We start from the raw sequence: 13,768 nt of genomic DNA, 5'->3' as shown, positions 1-13,768 counted from the left end.
ATGAAAATTGAGGTTCCTAAACCTGCAAGCGTCAACATGACAATTGCAAAAGGGAATGCTCCATTAGTAATGCCAGCTGCAGTACCAATAGCAGATGTGAAAGTATTGTTTGAGAATAGAAACCAATTGGTATGTACCCTGTTTGATACGGGTGCTCAGAAAACTTTCATTTCTGCAGACATTGTGGAGAAATTAAAGTTACCAGTTATCGGCAAGGTAAATCTAGCCATTACAGGATTCTTGACAACCAGGAAGGCTCAGTCTTTTGATTTAGTTAGACTTGTAATACAATTAGGCAGATATAAATGCCGTATAACAGCAGCTGTGCTTGATACTATGGAGACAAGTATATACATAAAGGGATTGAAGGAAACCTCTGATCATTTGCAAAGCTCAGGGATAAAGTTGGCTAAACGGAATGTTGAATCAGATACTGTGGGTCCTATAAAAATGATAATTGGTTCTGATTATTGTGGAAGATTCCTACACAGGACTTTCAAAAGGAATAAGGTACAGTTGTTCAAGAGTCCAGGAGGTAACCTTATTATGGGTCAGTTGCCTTTTCCAAACCAAGTTAAAGGAGAGGCCAAACTACTAGACTCAGTCTTTGTTACCCCCACACAGTCATTGATGGTAGCTGGAATAGGTGCAGAATTAGAACCTACTCAGATAAATGACTTGTTGGATGAAAACATTGAACCTGTACACAAACTGTGGGACCTAGACAGTGTAGGTATACACTCTGAGGAACCAACCCCTGAAGATAAAATAACATTGGACTTGTATAATCAGTCTGTGGAATTTAAGGACGGACAGTATTGGGTAGGATTACCATGGAAACTAAACCACTCAGATTTGCCGACAAATTACCAAGCAGCTAAAGCTCAGTTAAATTTTCTTCTAAGAAAGTTGAGAGATAAACCAGAACATCTGATCCTATATGATAATATTATAAGGGATCAATTGAAGAATAAATTTATAGAAGAGGTAGAATACCCTGTTAACCACAAAGAAGGACACTACTTACCACATCATGCTGTAAGCAAGGATTCAGTAACTACTCCCATAAGCATAGTATTCAACTGTAGTAGTAAAGCGTCCAAGGGATCAGCTAGCTTGAACGATTGCCTATACTCTGGACCTACACTAACAGAGAAGTTAGGGAATGTGTTACTAAGATTTAGAGAGAAACCTTACGCTTACACACCAGACATTAGTACGGCTTTTCTCAGAAGAGGATTGAGAGATGAGGATAGGAAACTTACAAAATTCCTCTGGCCTCATGATCCTCATAATGAGGATAGTCCATTGAAAACTTACTGTTTCCGATCGGTGCTCTTTGGCTCTTGTGCTAGTCCTTTCCTACTTTGCAACACTTTAAAGCATCATTTTGAAAATGCCAAATGTCCAGAAATAGGGCAGGCTTTTTATATGGATAATTTGCAAGGTGTTGCTGATACAGAATCGGAAGCTTTGAAGGCTTATGAAGTAGCCAATTCCGAATGTGGGAAGGCAAATTTGCCGTTACAGAGCTGGAATACAAATTCACCGCTTTTGAGGAATAAAATACAAGAGGACTATCCAGATTCTGACATTCCCAAAATTCAAAATGTGTTAGGTCTTAACTGGGATACAACAGCTGATATAATAAGTTTGAAACCAATTAAGTTCTCTGATGTCACTCTCACCAAGAGGTCCTTGTTAAGTCAGGTTTCCAAGCTATTTGACCCATTAGGATTTGTCAGTCCTATAGTTATTAGGGGCAAATGTTTAGTACGGGAGGCTTGGCGAGAAAAGTTAGACTGGGACACTGAATTAGGTGAGACATATGTGGAACAATGGGAACAGATTAGAAAGGAGTTTGAAACTACATCAAGCATATGTATTCCCAGGAAAATAAACAGTAATGAGAAGTCGCACTTACACATATTTTGTGATGCTTCTCAAAGGGCCTATGGAGCAGTAACTTATTGCGCAACAGGAGAGAACAGTAAGATTATAATGTCCAAAGCCAGAGTTGCGCCAATTAAAGAAAGAACTCTACCTCAAATGGAATTGGCTTCCATAGAAGTAGGAACTAAATTGGCCAGGTATATAACCATTACTCTTGATACTCAGTTTGAGGATATTTACATATGGACTGACAGTGAGATTTGTCTTTACTGGATAGGGAAGGAAGACAGTAAAATTCCTTTCGTCCGTAATAGAGTGAAGACTATTAAAGAGCTGTCTTCCAAATTTAAATTCATGCATGTGTCCTCGAAACAGAATCCAGCTGATCTGCTCTCGAGAGGTTCGACCGTAAGGAGACTGATCAAAGATAACTTGTGGTTTAAAGGTCCTAAATGGTTACTCACTAAGGATTGGCCTGAACAGAAACAGTACAGTATTGCTGAGATTAGTGTAGTGAACTTGGATCCTATAGTACCTGAGCCAGAAGTAATTGACATCAGCCGATTCTCGTCAATAAGACAATTTCTAAATACTACTAAATTGGTTGTTGAATTTTTGAATAAGAAGGTGGGGTTTCAGAAATTAGATCCCCTAGAATACTGGCTAAAAAGAGTACAAAGAAATTCTTACGGGGAAATATATAAACTTTTAGGCCAAGACCCTGGAAAAGGGAATAAGCTGATGAAGAATTTAGGCTTGTTCTTAGACGGAAAAGGTCTGATAAGATGTCGAGGCCGATTCGTAAAGGCTGACTTGCCCATCCAAACCAAACATCCCATTTTATTAACTAAGAGTGGATTCTTTGTACAACTTATTATAAAGGAAGCCCATGATTCCACTCTCCATGGAGGTGTAACGCAGACCTTAGTCCAAATTCGGGAAAGGTACTGGATTCCTAAGGGTAGATAGGTTATTAAAAAATATCTCAAAAACTGCATCATTTGTAGGAGGTATGAGCAGCGACCTTATATCTACCCAGGACAACCAGCCCTACCGAAGGATAGGGTGAACATAAGTCGGCCCTTCCATATAACAGGAGTGGACTACACAGGGGCTATAACTGTTACGGATGAGGAAACTCCCCATAAAGTTTACATTTGTTTATTTACTTGTGCCTACACAAGGGCAGTCCATCTAGAATTAGCGGAAGACTTAAGCTCAGAGACATTCCTCAATGTCTTTCACAGATTTGCCGCTAGAAGGTCTTGTCCTGGCAAGTTAATAAGTGACAACGGACCTAATTTCGTTGGAGCAGCACCTTTACTGTTGAACCTAATGAACGACCCAAAGGTTAAGTCGGCGCTGGGAATCCGAAATTGTATTTGGCAGTTCACAGCTCCAAGAGCTCCATGGCAAAATGGATTTACCGAAAGAATGATTGGTATTGTCAAGAACTGCCTGAGGAAAACATTACATAGAACTAAGATCACGAGAGAAGATTTAAGAACGGTAATAACTGAAATTGAAACCAGGGTTAATAATAGACCTCTGACTTATCAATTTGACACTAGCGACTCGCTAGAGGCCTTAACACCGGCTCACATGTTATATGGCAGGAAGCTCCATCCGATGCCTTGTGTGGATATCCAGGAAGAAGTTGATGATCCTAACATAGAAAATAATTATTTAGGACAACATCTGCGGGAGGGATATCAACGTCTGAAAAGGGTGTTGGATACTTGGAATAGACATTGGAGCGAAGAGTATCTTCTGAGCCTACGCGAGAGGTTTTATGGAGCTCAGGCTGCCAGCAACAAATCAGTTATTAACATAGGAGATGTGGTCTTAGTGAAGACTGAACAGCCAAGATCCCAGTGGCCGTTAGCTAAAGTGATCTCCACACACCCAGATTCTGAAGGGGTGCTGAGACTCGTAAAAATAAAATGCAGGGGACATACCAGTATAAAAACTATTGATAAACTGGTACCGCTTGAGTTAGCAGCCACTCCGGATTCAGAGAATGGTGAAGATCAAACGGGTCAAGAGGCGCGACCTAGTAGGGCTGCAGCACAGGGTTCTCGAGAACTATGGAGGGAACTCTTGGCTAAGGGTCATATTACATGATACAACGTATCATTTTTCGCCAGCCCAAAACTGTGGGAAATATTTTCCCCCAGAGCAGTTGCGCTCTCTAAATTTATCATAGTTATCCCTGGTTAAAGGCAGAGGATGTAGAGACTGTTGTTAATTATTCAAGTGGTTTTAATAACCCAGAAACGACGTTCTCTTTAATAATTCTTGTTATTGATAAATTAAATGCTACTGCATTTAACCCCCGTGGACAACTATGTACTGTAAATACATGTAATTATGTGGTATTTTCCACTGACCTAAGCTGCGTCTGCGCGATAGGTGACGTGGCAAGCAGGGAAAGATTCCCCTGTTAAGGCAGATGTGGAATTAAGATATTTACATAGTTAAAGGGAATATTTGGTCTAACTTTAGTTTAAGTGGAACTAAGATTAATTTGTTAGATTTGCCCTGTACATATTATGATGTAATTTAACTCTATTTAGTACTGTAATTAAATAAGAGTTGGCAACCCACAATGCGATGAGGTGTTGGGGCTTGCCGCATTCACGCACTCTGCTCCTAGCTCTTGTGGAGTTAACAAGGTTGTACATACACACCATAAGGACGCTTGCTTCCCCAAGCAACTATACCAGGCAGCCTCATCGTCATAGGTTAACGATCACTCCCTCTTCATATAGCTAAGTAACATTTACGAATTGGCCAATTCAAGGGGGGATTAGCGAAGAGATAAGATAGAAGACAGTATTGTAGGTGAGTTAAATTTAATTTACGTTTTACCTTACTCTATGAGACTTGTCTGATTTACTTAGACAACTTGAGGGAAGAGTAACGACCTACGAGTTGTGTACCGAGAAAATTCTTGCATAGCGGTGTCCCGGTAGGGATACCGACTTGGATACATTAAACATTTCTCACATTTTCGTGCCCAGAAAGAGGGCCCCGATTTGTTTATCAGAACTATTCAACATTTTTCACACGGGCCCTCTTCCCAAGACTTCTTCAGGATTTTCTTATGTGTTGACCCTGATTGATATGGCTACTCATTATCCTGAAGCCATTCCACTTAGAAATATCTCAGCAAAGAACGTGGTTAAGGAAATGCTAGGGTTCTTCACCATGTTTGGTCTGCCCAAGGAGGTACAGTCAGACCGGGGAAGTAATTTCATGTCAAATGTTTTCAAGCAGTCTCTGAAAGAGTTGGGCATCACCCAGATCACGTCTTCAGCTTACCATCCCCAGACCCAAGGAGCGTTGGAGAGATATCATCAAACACTCCAATCGATGCTCAGGAAATACTGTTTGGAACATCAGAAAGACTGGGATAAAGGTCTTCCATTCGTTGTATTTGCCACAAGAGAATCTCCAAATGAATCACTGGGCTTCTCACCCTTTGAACTACTGTTTGGCCATGAAGTAAGAGGACCCCTTAAGCTACTCAAGGAATGCTGACTGTCGGAGGAAGATGAGGTCAACCTGCTGGAGCATGTGATGAAGTTCAAAGAACGGCTGTCCACTGCTTTACAGCTGGCGAGAGAGAATTTAGGAGCTGCTCAGGAGAAGATGAAGACTTGATATGATAAGAAGTCCAGGTTACGCCACTTTCAGCCAGGAGATCAGGTTTTGATTCTGCTACCGGTGCATGGGCAACCTCTTCAAGCCAAGTTTAGTGGTCCTTATTTCGTGGAGAAGAAACTCAGTGATGTCAACTGTCATCGCCACACCAGATCGTAGAAAGAACAAGCAACTTTGTCACATCAACATGCTAAAGTTATATCACAGGCGGGACGAAAATAACCCAGTCTGCACTGTAGCTGTTCCACCCGAGTCTGCAAGTGAAGTTCTCCCATGCAATATGAGCCTGAGTGATAGTTTGGGGAAGAATCCTGATATCATGAATGATCTCCAGACTAAGCTTTCTCATCTAGCTCCCGAGCAAAGGCAGGAGTTTTGGGCATTACTGCAGGAGTACCCGCAAGTGTTCCATGCCACTCCAGGAACCACTGTGTTGATGCATGATGTCGATGTTGGAGACGCAAAGCCAATTAAACTGCCTCCTTACCGTGTGAACCCAGTGAAAGTTCCTCTTATCCAGAAGGAGCTTGGCTACCTGTTGGACCACAAGTTGATTGAGCCCTGTCAGAGCGAGTGGAGTTCTCCTGTCACTCTAGTCCCTAAGCCAAGTGGGTCACATCGGCTTTGCATCGACTACACACGTGTTAATCAGATAACTAAAACAGACACTCACCCTCTCCCTCGCGTGGAAGATTGCATAGACAAGATCGGAAAGGCTAGGTACATAAGTAAGTTTGATTTGTTAAAGGGATATTGGCAAGTACCTATGACTGAACGTGCTAGGGAGATCTCATGTTTTGTAACACTAGGAAAGACTTTTGCATGTTCTGTAATGCCATATGGTATGACGAATGCACCAGCCACTTTTCAGAAGCTCATGAATGTTGTAACAGAGGGTTTGGCAGGGTGTGTTGTTTATATTGATGATGTATTAATCTTCAGTGACAACTGGAAAGATCACCTATGGCATGTCAGTAAATTTCTTGAGCGTTTGGTTCAGGCTAATCTTGTAGCTAATTTATCAGAGTGTGAGTTTGGTCAAGCTAAAGTTCAGTACCTTGTGTACGTAATTGGTGATGGACACGTTGCACCACCAGGAGCTAAGGTTCAGGTTATAAGTGATCTTCCCAGACCTAAAAGTAGGAAAGAGCTACAAAGATTTTTGGGAATGGTAGGTTATTACAGGAGATTTGTTCTTAACTTTTCAATTCTTGTATCACCACTTACAGACCTACTGAAAAAGGGAGTTAAATTTGTCTGGACCGATAACTGTGAATCCTCTTTCAGCAAACTTAAAGCTATCCTATTAAGTCAGCCAGTGCTCGCTACTCCAAATTTTGCTAAGCCTTTTAAGATGGCTGTTGATGCAAGTGATACAGGAGCTGGGGCTGTTTTGCTGCAAGAGGATGATCAGGGTATTGAACACCCTGTATCTTATTACAGTAAGACGTTCACTCCACCTCAAAAGAACTACTCAACTATTGAGAAAGAGCTTTTGGCCTTGATTTTGGGTTTACAGCATTTTTCATTTTATTTGTGTTCTGGTTTTGACCCCATAGTCATTTATACCGATCATAACCCACTGAAAATCCTTAGTAAGTTTAAAGATAAAAATCAGAGATTGACAAGATGGAGTCTACTTCTTCAGGAGTATTCATTAGACATACAACATGTCAAGAGGAAAGAAAATGTTATTGCTGATTGCTTATCTAGACTTTAGACAGATTGTTTTAGAGTAATAAGAAATTTCCTTTGTTAATTTCTTTTTTCTTTGTGGGGAGGTGTTACAAAGCCTATGATATCATCATCCTTTGTGTAATTCTAACGTACAGTATGCTGCATGTTTGATCACGAGCGTGTTCTACCTCGCTCCCCCCTTCTACCCTTATAGTAGAGTAAGTCATTCTTTCTGTTGTTCAGAGCAGGATTGTCAACTCTTTGTCCCCTATGGCTTCATTTGCGCGTCCTTCTTACAAGTTGTATCAAGCTCTGCCGGCCCCTATATTATGAGCTCAGTCTCTACATTAATTGCCACTTAGATCTACTCCTCATTTTGTTCACATCTCTGTCCTCCCCTGTACAGTTGTTATTATTTTTTGTGAGTGCTCAGGAAGTCTCCAACCATCTAGCAGCTGTGTAATTTGAGTATAGCTGTTATTACATTTTTCTTGTACTGTATAGCATGGGGTGTTAATTCGTAGGCCTAGTGAGGTTTTTGTGATTCATGTGTTTTGGGTGTCAGCCATTATTAATAATATTTTGTATCTGTAATAATATATCTTGCATTCACTGAGCATTATCCGGTTTTCTCATTTGATCAGGGCTGACTTAGATAAATTTACTCTTGCTAATTTCGTGTTAATAGAGGCTATTGCAGTTAACCGTATATTTAACCTGTTTTTTGCCATTACATTCTCCTTATGAGTCCTGAATGTTTAGTTGTTAGTTTGAGCATTAAACTTTAACTTGTAATTTTACCTAACTCTTTTGTTTTGAACCTGGAACTTTGCGGGACAGTAGTGATTTTTAGTATTCTCACTTAAAGTGTTCATTATCTCTCTCTGTTCCGTAACAATATATATAAATATATATATATATATATATATATATATATATATATATATATATATATATATATATATATATATTATATCATCATCATCAGCCATAACTAGTCCACTGCTGAACAAAGGCCTCCTCCAACCTTTTCCACGAATTCCTTGACTGAGCCAATCTTTGCCACGTTTTCTCTGCAAATTTCTTTATCTCATCTCTGCATCTCTTGTCTGGCCTTTTTCTGCTACGCTTACATTCTCTTGGTGTCTAATCAGTAAGCCTCTTGCTCCATCGGTTATCCCTTATTCTTGCTATATGGCCTACCCATCTCCATTTCTGTTCTTTTGTAACTTCTATATTATCTTTGACTTTAGTCTGGTCTCTCACCCGAGTTGATCTTCTCCTGTCTCTTAAAGATATTCCCAACATTGACCTTTCCATTCCTCTCTGAGAACGGATTAATCTATTTTCCATTGATTTTGTCAGTTTCCAGGTCTCACAACCATACGTCACCGCTGGAATTATGCATTCGTTATATACTTTTCGTTTCATACAAACTGGCAAGCTACTTTTCATAATGTCTCTATGTTTACCGAAAGCTTTCGATCCAATTGTAATGCGTCTTTTTATTTCGCTATCATGATCTTTCGTTAATTTTAGTACTTGTCCCAAGTAGTTGTACTCCTCAACTTCTTGAAGAATTTCATCGCTTATTCTGATGATGCTCTTTGGTGTTTGTGGATTAAACATTAGTTTTACTTCGGTTAATCTCCAGTCCTACTTTCAGACTTTCTCTGTTCAGGTCATTTAACATTTCTTGCAATGCCTCCGCTGTTTCTGAGATTAAGGCAATGTCATCTGCAAGTCTTAAATGGTTTAGCTTTTCTCCATCAATGTTCACTCCTTTGTTTTCCCAGTCTAGCTTTCTGAAAATACTTTCTAGGCATGCTGTAAATAATTTTGGTGAAATTGTATCTCCCTGAGGCATGCCCTTCTCAATCTCAATTTTTTATGAGTCCTTATGTAATTTAACTGTAGCAATTCTCTCTTTATATATGTTTTCGAGCGGGTTTACAATGTTCTCATTCACTCCTTGTTCTCGCAAAGAATTTATGATTCCTATGTGCTCCACGGAGTCGAAAGCCTTTTCCTAATCAACAAAACCTAAGCACAGTGGTTTATTATATTCTATAGTTTTCTCAATTAGCTGCTTCATTGTATGTAGATGATCAATGGTCGAATACCCGCTTCGGAATCCTGCCTGTTCACGAGGTTAGTTTTCCTCCAAAATTGTTGTTATTCTGTTCGTAAGGACTTTAGCGAAGAGTTTGTAAATGACTGATAATAACCTAATGGGTCGATAGTTACTAAGATCTTTTGTGTCACCTTTTTTGTAGAGTAAAATAACTATTGCATTACACCATGTTTTGGGAATTTTCTTCTGTTTTATACAGTGGGTAAATAAGTGAGCAAGCCTATTTTGTACTTCTACCCTGGCATCCAACAGTAAATCTGTTCCTATTCCATCTTCTCCCGGAGCCTTCCCTCTTTTCATACTTTTAAGAGAAGCATTTACTTCGTTTGGTGTTATCTCAGGTATTTCACTTCTGTCAACTGAAAAGTTAGCTATTGGTACTACTGTCTTTGATGCATACAGTTCTTTGTAAAATTCTTCAACTCTCTTCACCATCTTATCTCTGCATTTAATGATTTCACCGTTTTTCTCATTCAGTGATGTCATTTGTTGCTTTCCTAGTGCCATTTTGCTTCGGACCTGTTTCAGACTTTTTCCATTTTTGATGGTTTCTTTGATCTGATCCATGTTTCTCTTTCTTTTTTCTTCTCTTTGTCTATTGTTGATAAGCTTATTTAATTCTGCTCGTTCTATTTCGTCTTTCTTTGTGTTTACTTTCATTTCCTTTCGTTTTTTCATAAGCTCGAGTGTCTTTTCTGAATATTTCTTGGCTTTGGTTGTATTAGGTTTTCCTACTATCTCTGCTGATTCTCTTAGCACTTTTGTTAGTCTGTCATTCAGCTCATCAGTGTCACATTCAGCATTACTTAGAGCCTGAAATCTGTTCCTTATTTCCAACTGAAAGGCTGATTTGTTTTCGTTTACTATTATTGGGCATATCTTTTTATCTTTAATCATCTTTCTTTCACTTCTGAAACTGAATCTGGCTGTGCAACCCACCATTCTATGATCACTACCTATATTTACTTTGTTGGTAACTGTGACATTTGTGATCTTGTTATTCTTATCTGCTATAATGAAGTCGATTTCATTCTTTGTTGCTCCATTTGTGCTTCTCCAGGTCCACTTTCTTCTTGTTCTTTTGTGGAAGAATGTGTTCATTATTCTCACGTTTAACATTTCAGTAAAATTTACCAGCATTTCTCCTCTTTCATTCCTTTCTCCCATTCCTAATTTTCCCATACATGCTTCTCCATTTTTCGACTTCCCAACTTTTGCATTGAAGTCTCCCATGAGTATAGTATATGTTGTTTTTTCTTCTTCCATAATCTGAGAGATGTCATAGAATGTTTCTATTTCTTCATCTGGGCTTTGAGAAGTTGGTGCATATACTTGTATGACTCACGGTATATTTTTTGCATAGTCTAATGACAACAAATGCTGCTCTGTCAGATACACTACTGAATTTAACAATGCTGTCTGCAAGATTTCTGTTAATTAGAAATCCTACACCACTAACTCTTTCATTTTCCTTTCCTCTTTAGTAAAATAGGTGTTTGCTGTCTTTGAGTTGAATTACTCTTTCTTCTTTTCTGCGGATCTCACTCAAGCCGACGATATCTGAACTAATATTTTCCAGTTCAGTCATCAGGTTATTAAGTTTGTAATAATCTGTGAGGATTCTTACATTGTATGCATAGATCTTCATCGATTTCAGTTTGTTTAACATCCGAGAGTCTAATTTTCCAACACAGCGCTTACTCACTTTTGGTGGCACACTGCCCGTAAGCACAGGAGGCAGTGCGGTTGGACCTTTAGTAGACGATGATCCAACAGGAACGCCCGTCAAATCATGTTTGGTTGGGAGGATTGTGGCAAATAATCTCACCTCCCTGCCACATAGTTTCTGGTGAGATGTAATTTTTGTGCCACCTTATTCGTTATATTCGGTGGAGCCCTATATATTTATAGGGGGTCCCATGGTCCGCGCCGTCTAAGACGGTACCTCGTATATCTACAAGGCCTTCCCCTATCCGCCACCTGGGGACACGCCAGGTAGCAGTGGGAACCTGCCCTTGGATATATATATATATATATATATATATATATATATATATATATATATATATATATATATATATATATATATATATATATATATATATGCTTTGACTGGGGGTATGAACAGTAATTTGACAGTATGAACACTTTGAACAAAGATCTGTGGGTCCATGACTAAATGACCGAAAAGTCAGAGAGTACCACAAATTATAACGTAATGCAAAATGTCAAGAAGTACCTAAAATTATGTCAAGAACCTTGGTCCAATTCATCCCCTGTTCAGTGTCGACCCTTTGTGCTCCAGTGTTTGCCTGATTTTGATTTATTACATTTATCATTCAAAGTTCTTATATGTTAATCCCTTCACTCATCTCCTCGTTCAGTCTGTGTATTTCAGTCACTTTATTTCAACAGTTTCCCCCTTCCCCCTCTTCTTCACTGTTTTTTTTTTCTCGTTATTCAGATTTCTTACTTTACAGTCAAGGGCAAACACTTACGACACGTCCGTCACTTTTACCCATGAAACATCATATCAAGAGAGTCATTTAATGACAGAAAATCACACCAAGACTCCCAGCTATTAAATATTAGCAAACAGGGAAAGGGGATGAACAGTATTCATTTCTGTTTTTTTTTTCTTTCCGATTTCCATTCGTTTTTTTATCTGTCTGAACTCATTATACCTTATTTAATGTAATTTGTCACAATTTCTGTTATAAGTCATTAAACATTTAACAGTAATATTCAAAATATGTTATAATTTTTACCTGTGTCGCAATACGCTGGGTAAATGTCATCAGGGCGAGATAATCTTGTTTTTGGAGGAAACATTGAAATAAACCTTCAGTGCAAAAAAACATTAATCCTACAGCAGCCACTGTCACATGGTTTACTCTCATGGCCCCTCATCATTTCCCTCCCCGACGTCACAGTTTCATCTCCTACCCATTTCTTTGTCCTCCACGACCATTTCTTTACTCCTAACCCCGCACTTTCATTCTTGGAGGGTATATAATTTATAATTAACCTTCACTACATTGAAACCAAAAACCGCAAAACATCTAATTTCACCGAGTCCGGCCCCAGACTCACACTTCACCAAATTTTCAGATCATTCCATTCATTCCATTGCTTACCGAGACGATTTTGTCCCTTTTTGGCGGTTTTATGGTGTGACGCAGGTCACACAGTCACATACCTATTCGTGAGAGCGTCTCTACCTGTTCGCTAACACATCTGCTCCATTCTGCTTACTTTCCTCAAGATCATTTTATATATCTTCCTATCTCTTTTTCCTCACCTCGCCTTCCATACCCATTTCTCTCTCCATCCCTCCTCCTATCTCCCTTCTCTCCTCGTACGTCTCCTTTCTTCCCTCCTCCTCGTCTCCCATAGAACAACTCTAGCATATTCTCCCTCTCCTTTCTCCCAGCCTCTCCTATCCTTCATCCCTCTTCCGTTCTCCATCTCCAACTCAATCATCTCTTCCAGTTCCTCAAATAGTGCCCCAAATGAAGTCAGGTTGGCAGGGCAATATCTGGACTGAGAGAGAGAGAGAGAGAGAGAGAGAGAGAGAGAGAGAGAGAGAGAGAGAGAGAGAGAGAGAGAGAGAGAGAGAGAGAGAGAGAGAGAGAGAGAGAGAGAGAGAGAGAAGAGGTCATAGATGAGGCCATATATGACTGAAGACCAGGAAGGGAAATAACAATATCAATTGTGAGGAACAATACGGATGACAAAGCTTAGGGAAAGAAGTGTTATAAAGAACATTGTTGTATTATACAGCAAAAGTAAGAGAGTGTCATTTATGTGTGTGTGTGTGTGTGTGTGTGTGTGTGTGTGTGTGTGTGTGTGTCCAATATGTAACAGCATAAACTAGACAGGAGACACATCATCACAGTTGGAAGGACAAGGAATATGAACTGAGGGAGAAGTACTGATGGTGCTGTAAAGGAAGAATAGAAGAGTAAAGAGTAATGATAAAGAGTATTAGCGAAAAAACGGGAAAGGGAAGCAACATGTAGATGGTATGGAAAGATTCTCGTCCTATAGAAAGCCGGTATAAGAAAATTGCAGTAAATATTAAAGAATAAGGGTCAAGGAGGAGGAAAGTGTAAATGGAGAAATTGAGGACGAGTGAATGAGAATATGTTTAAGGATGAGTGCTAAGACACACAAGACCTTAGTTTTTATTTTACATAAAACCAAGAAGTGCAGAGGTTGACATAGTTTCCCGTATTTCATACCGTGTTCATAAGTGTTGCCACGTCGCTGTGTTGTGAATGGTTCCAACAGAAGAAATACAGAGTGGTCCATATAAAACGCTTCTCTTCCGTTCCACTGGGCGATTTCTTATGTGTTGTAGGGACGGCTCATTCAGTATCATCAGTGTCTCTCTTG

The sequence above is a fragment of the Coenobita brevimanus genome, chromosome 79, assembly GCF_032717465.1.
Source record: "Coenobita brevimanus isolate Jiangsu-jjx chromosome 79, ASM3271746v2, whole genome shotgun sequence".
In the NCBI taxonomy this organism is placed as follows: Eukaryota; Metazoa; Arthropoda; class Malacostraca; order Decapoda; family Coenobitidae; genus Coenobita; species Coenobita brevimanus.
The sequence above is the reverse complement of the archived record's forward strand: the minus strand, read 5'-3'. Positions refer to the sequence as shown.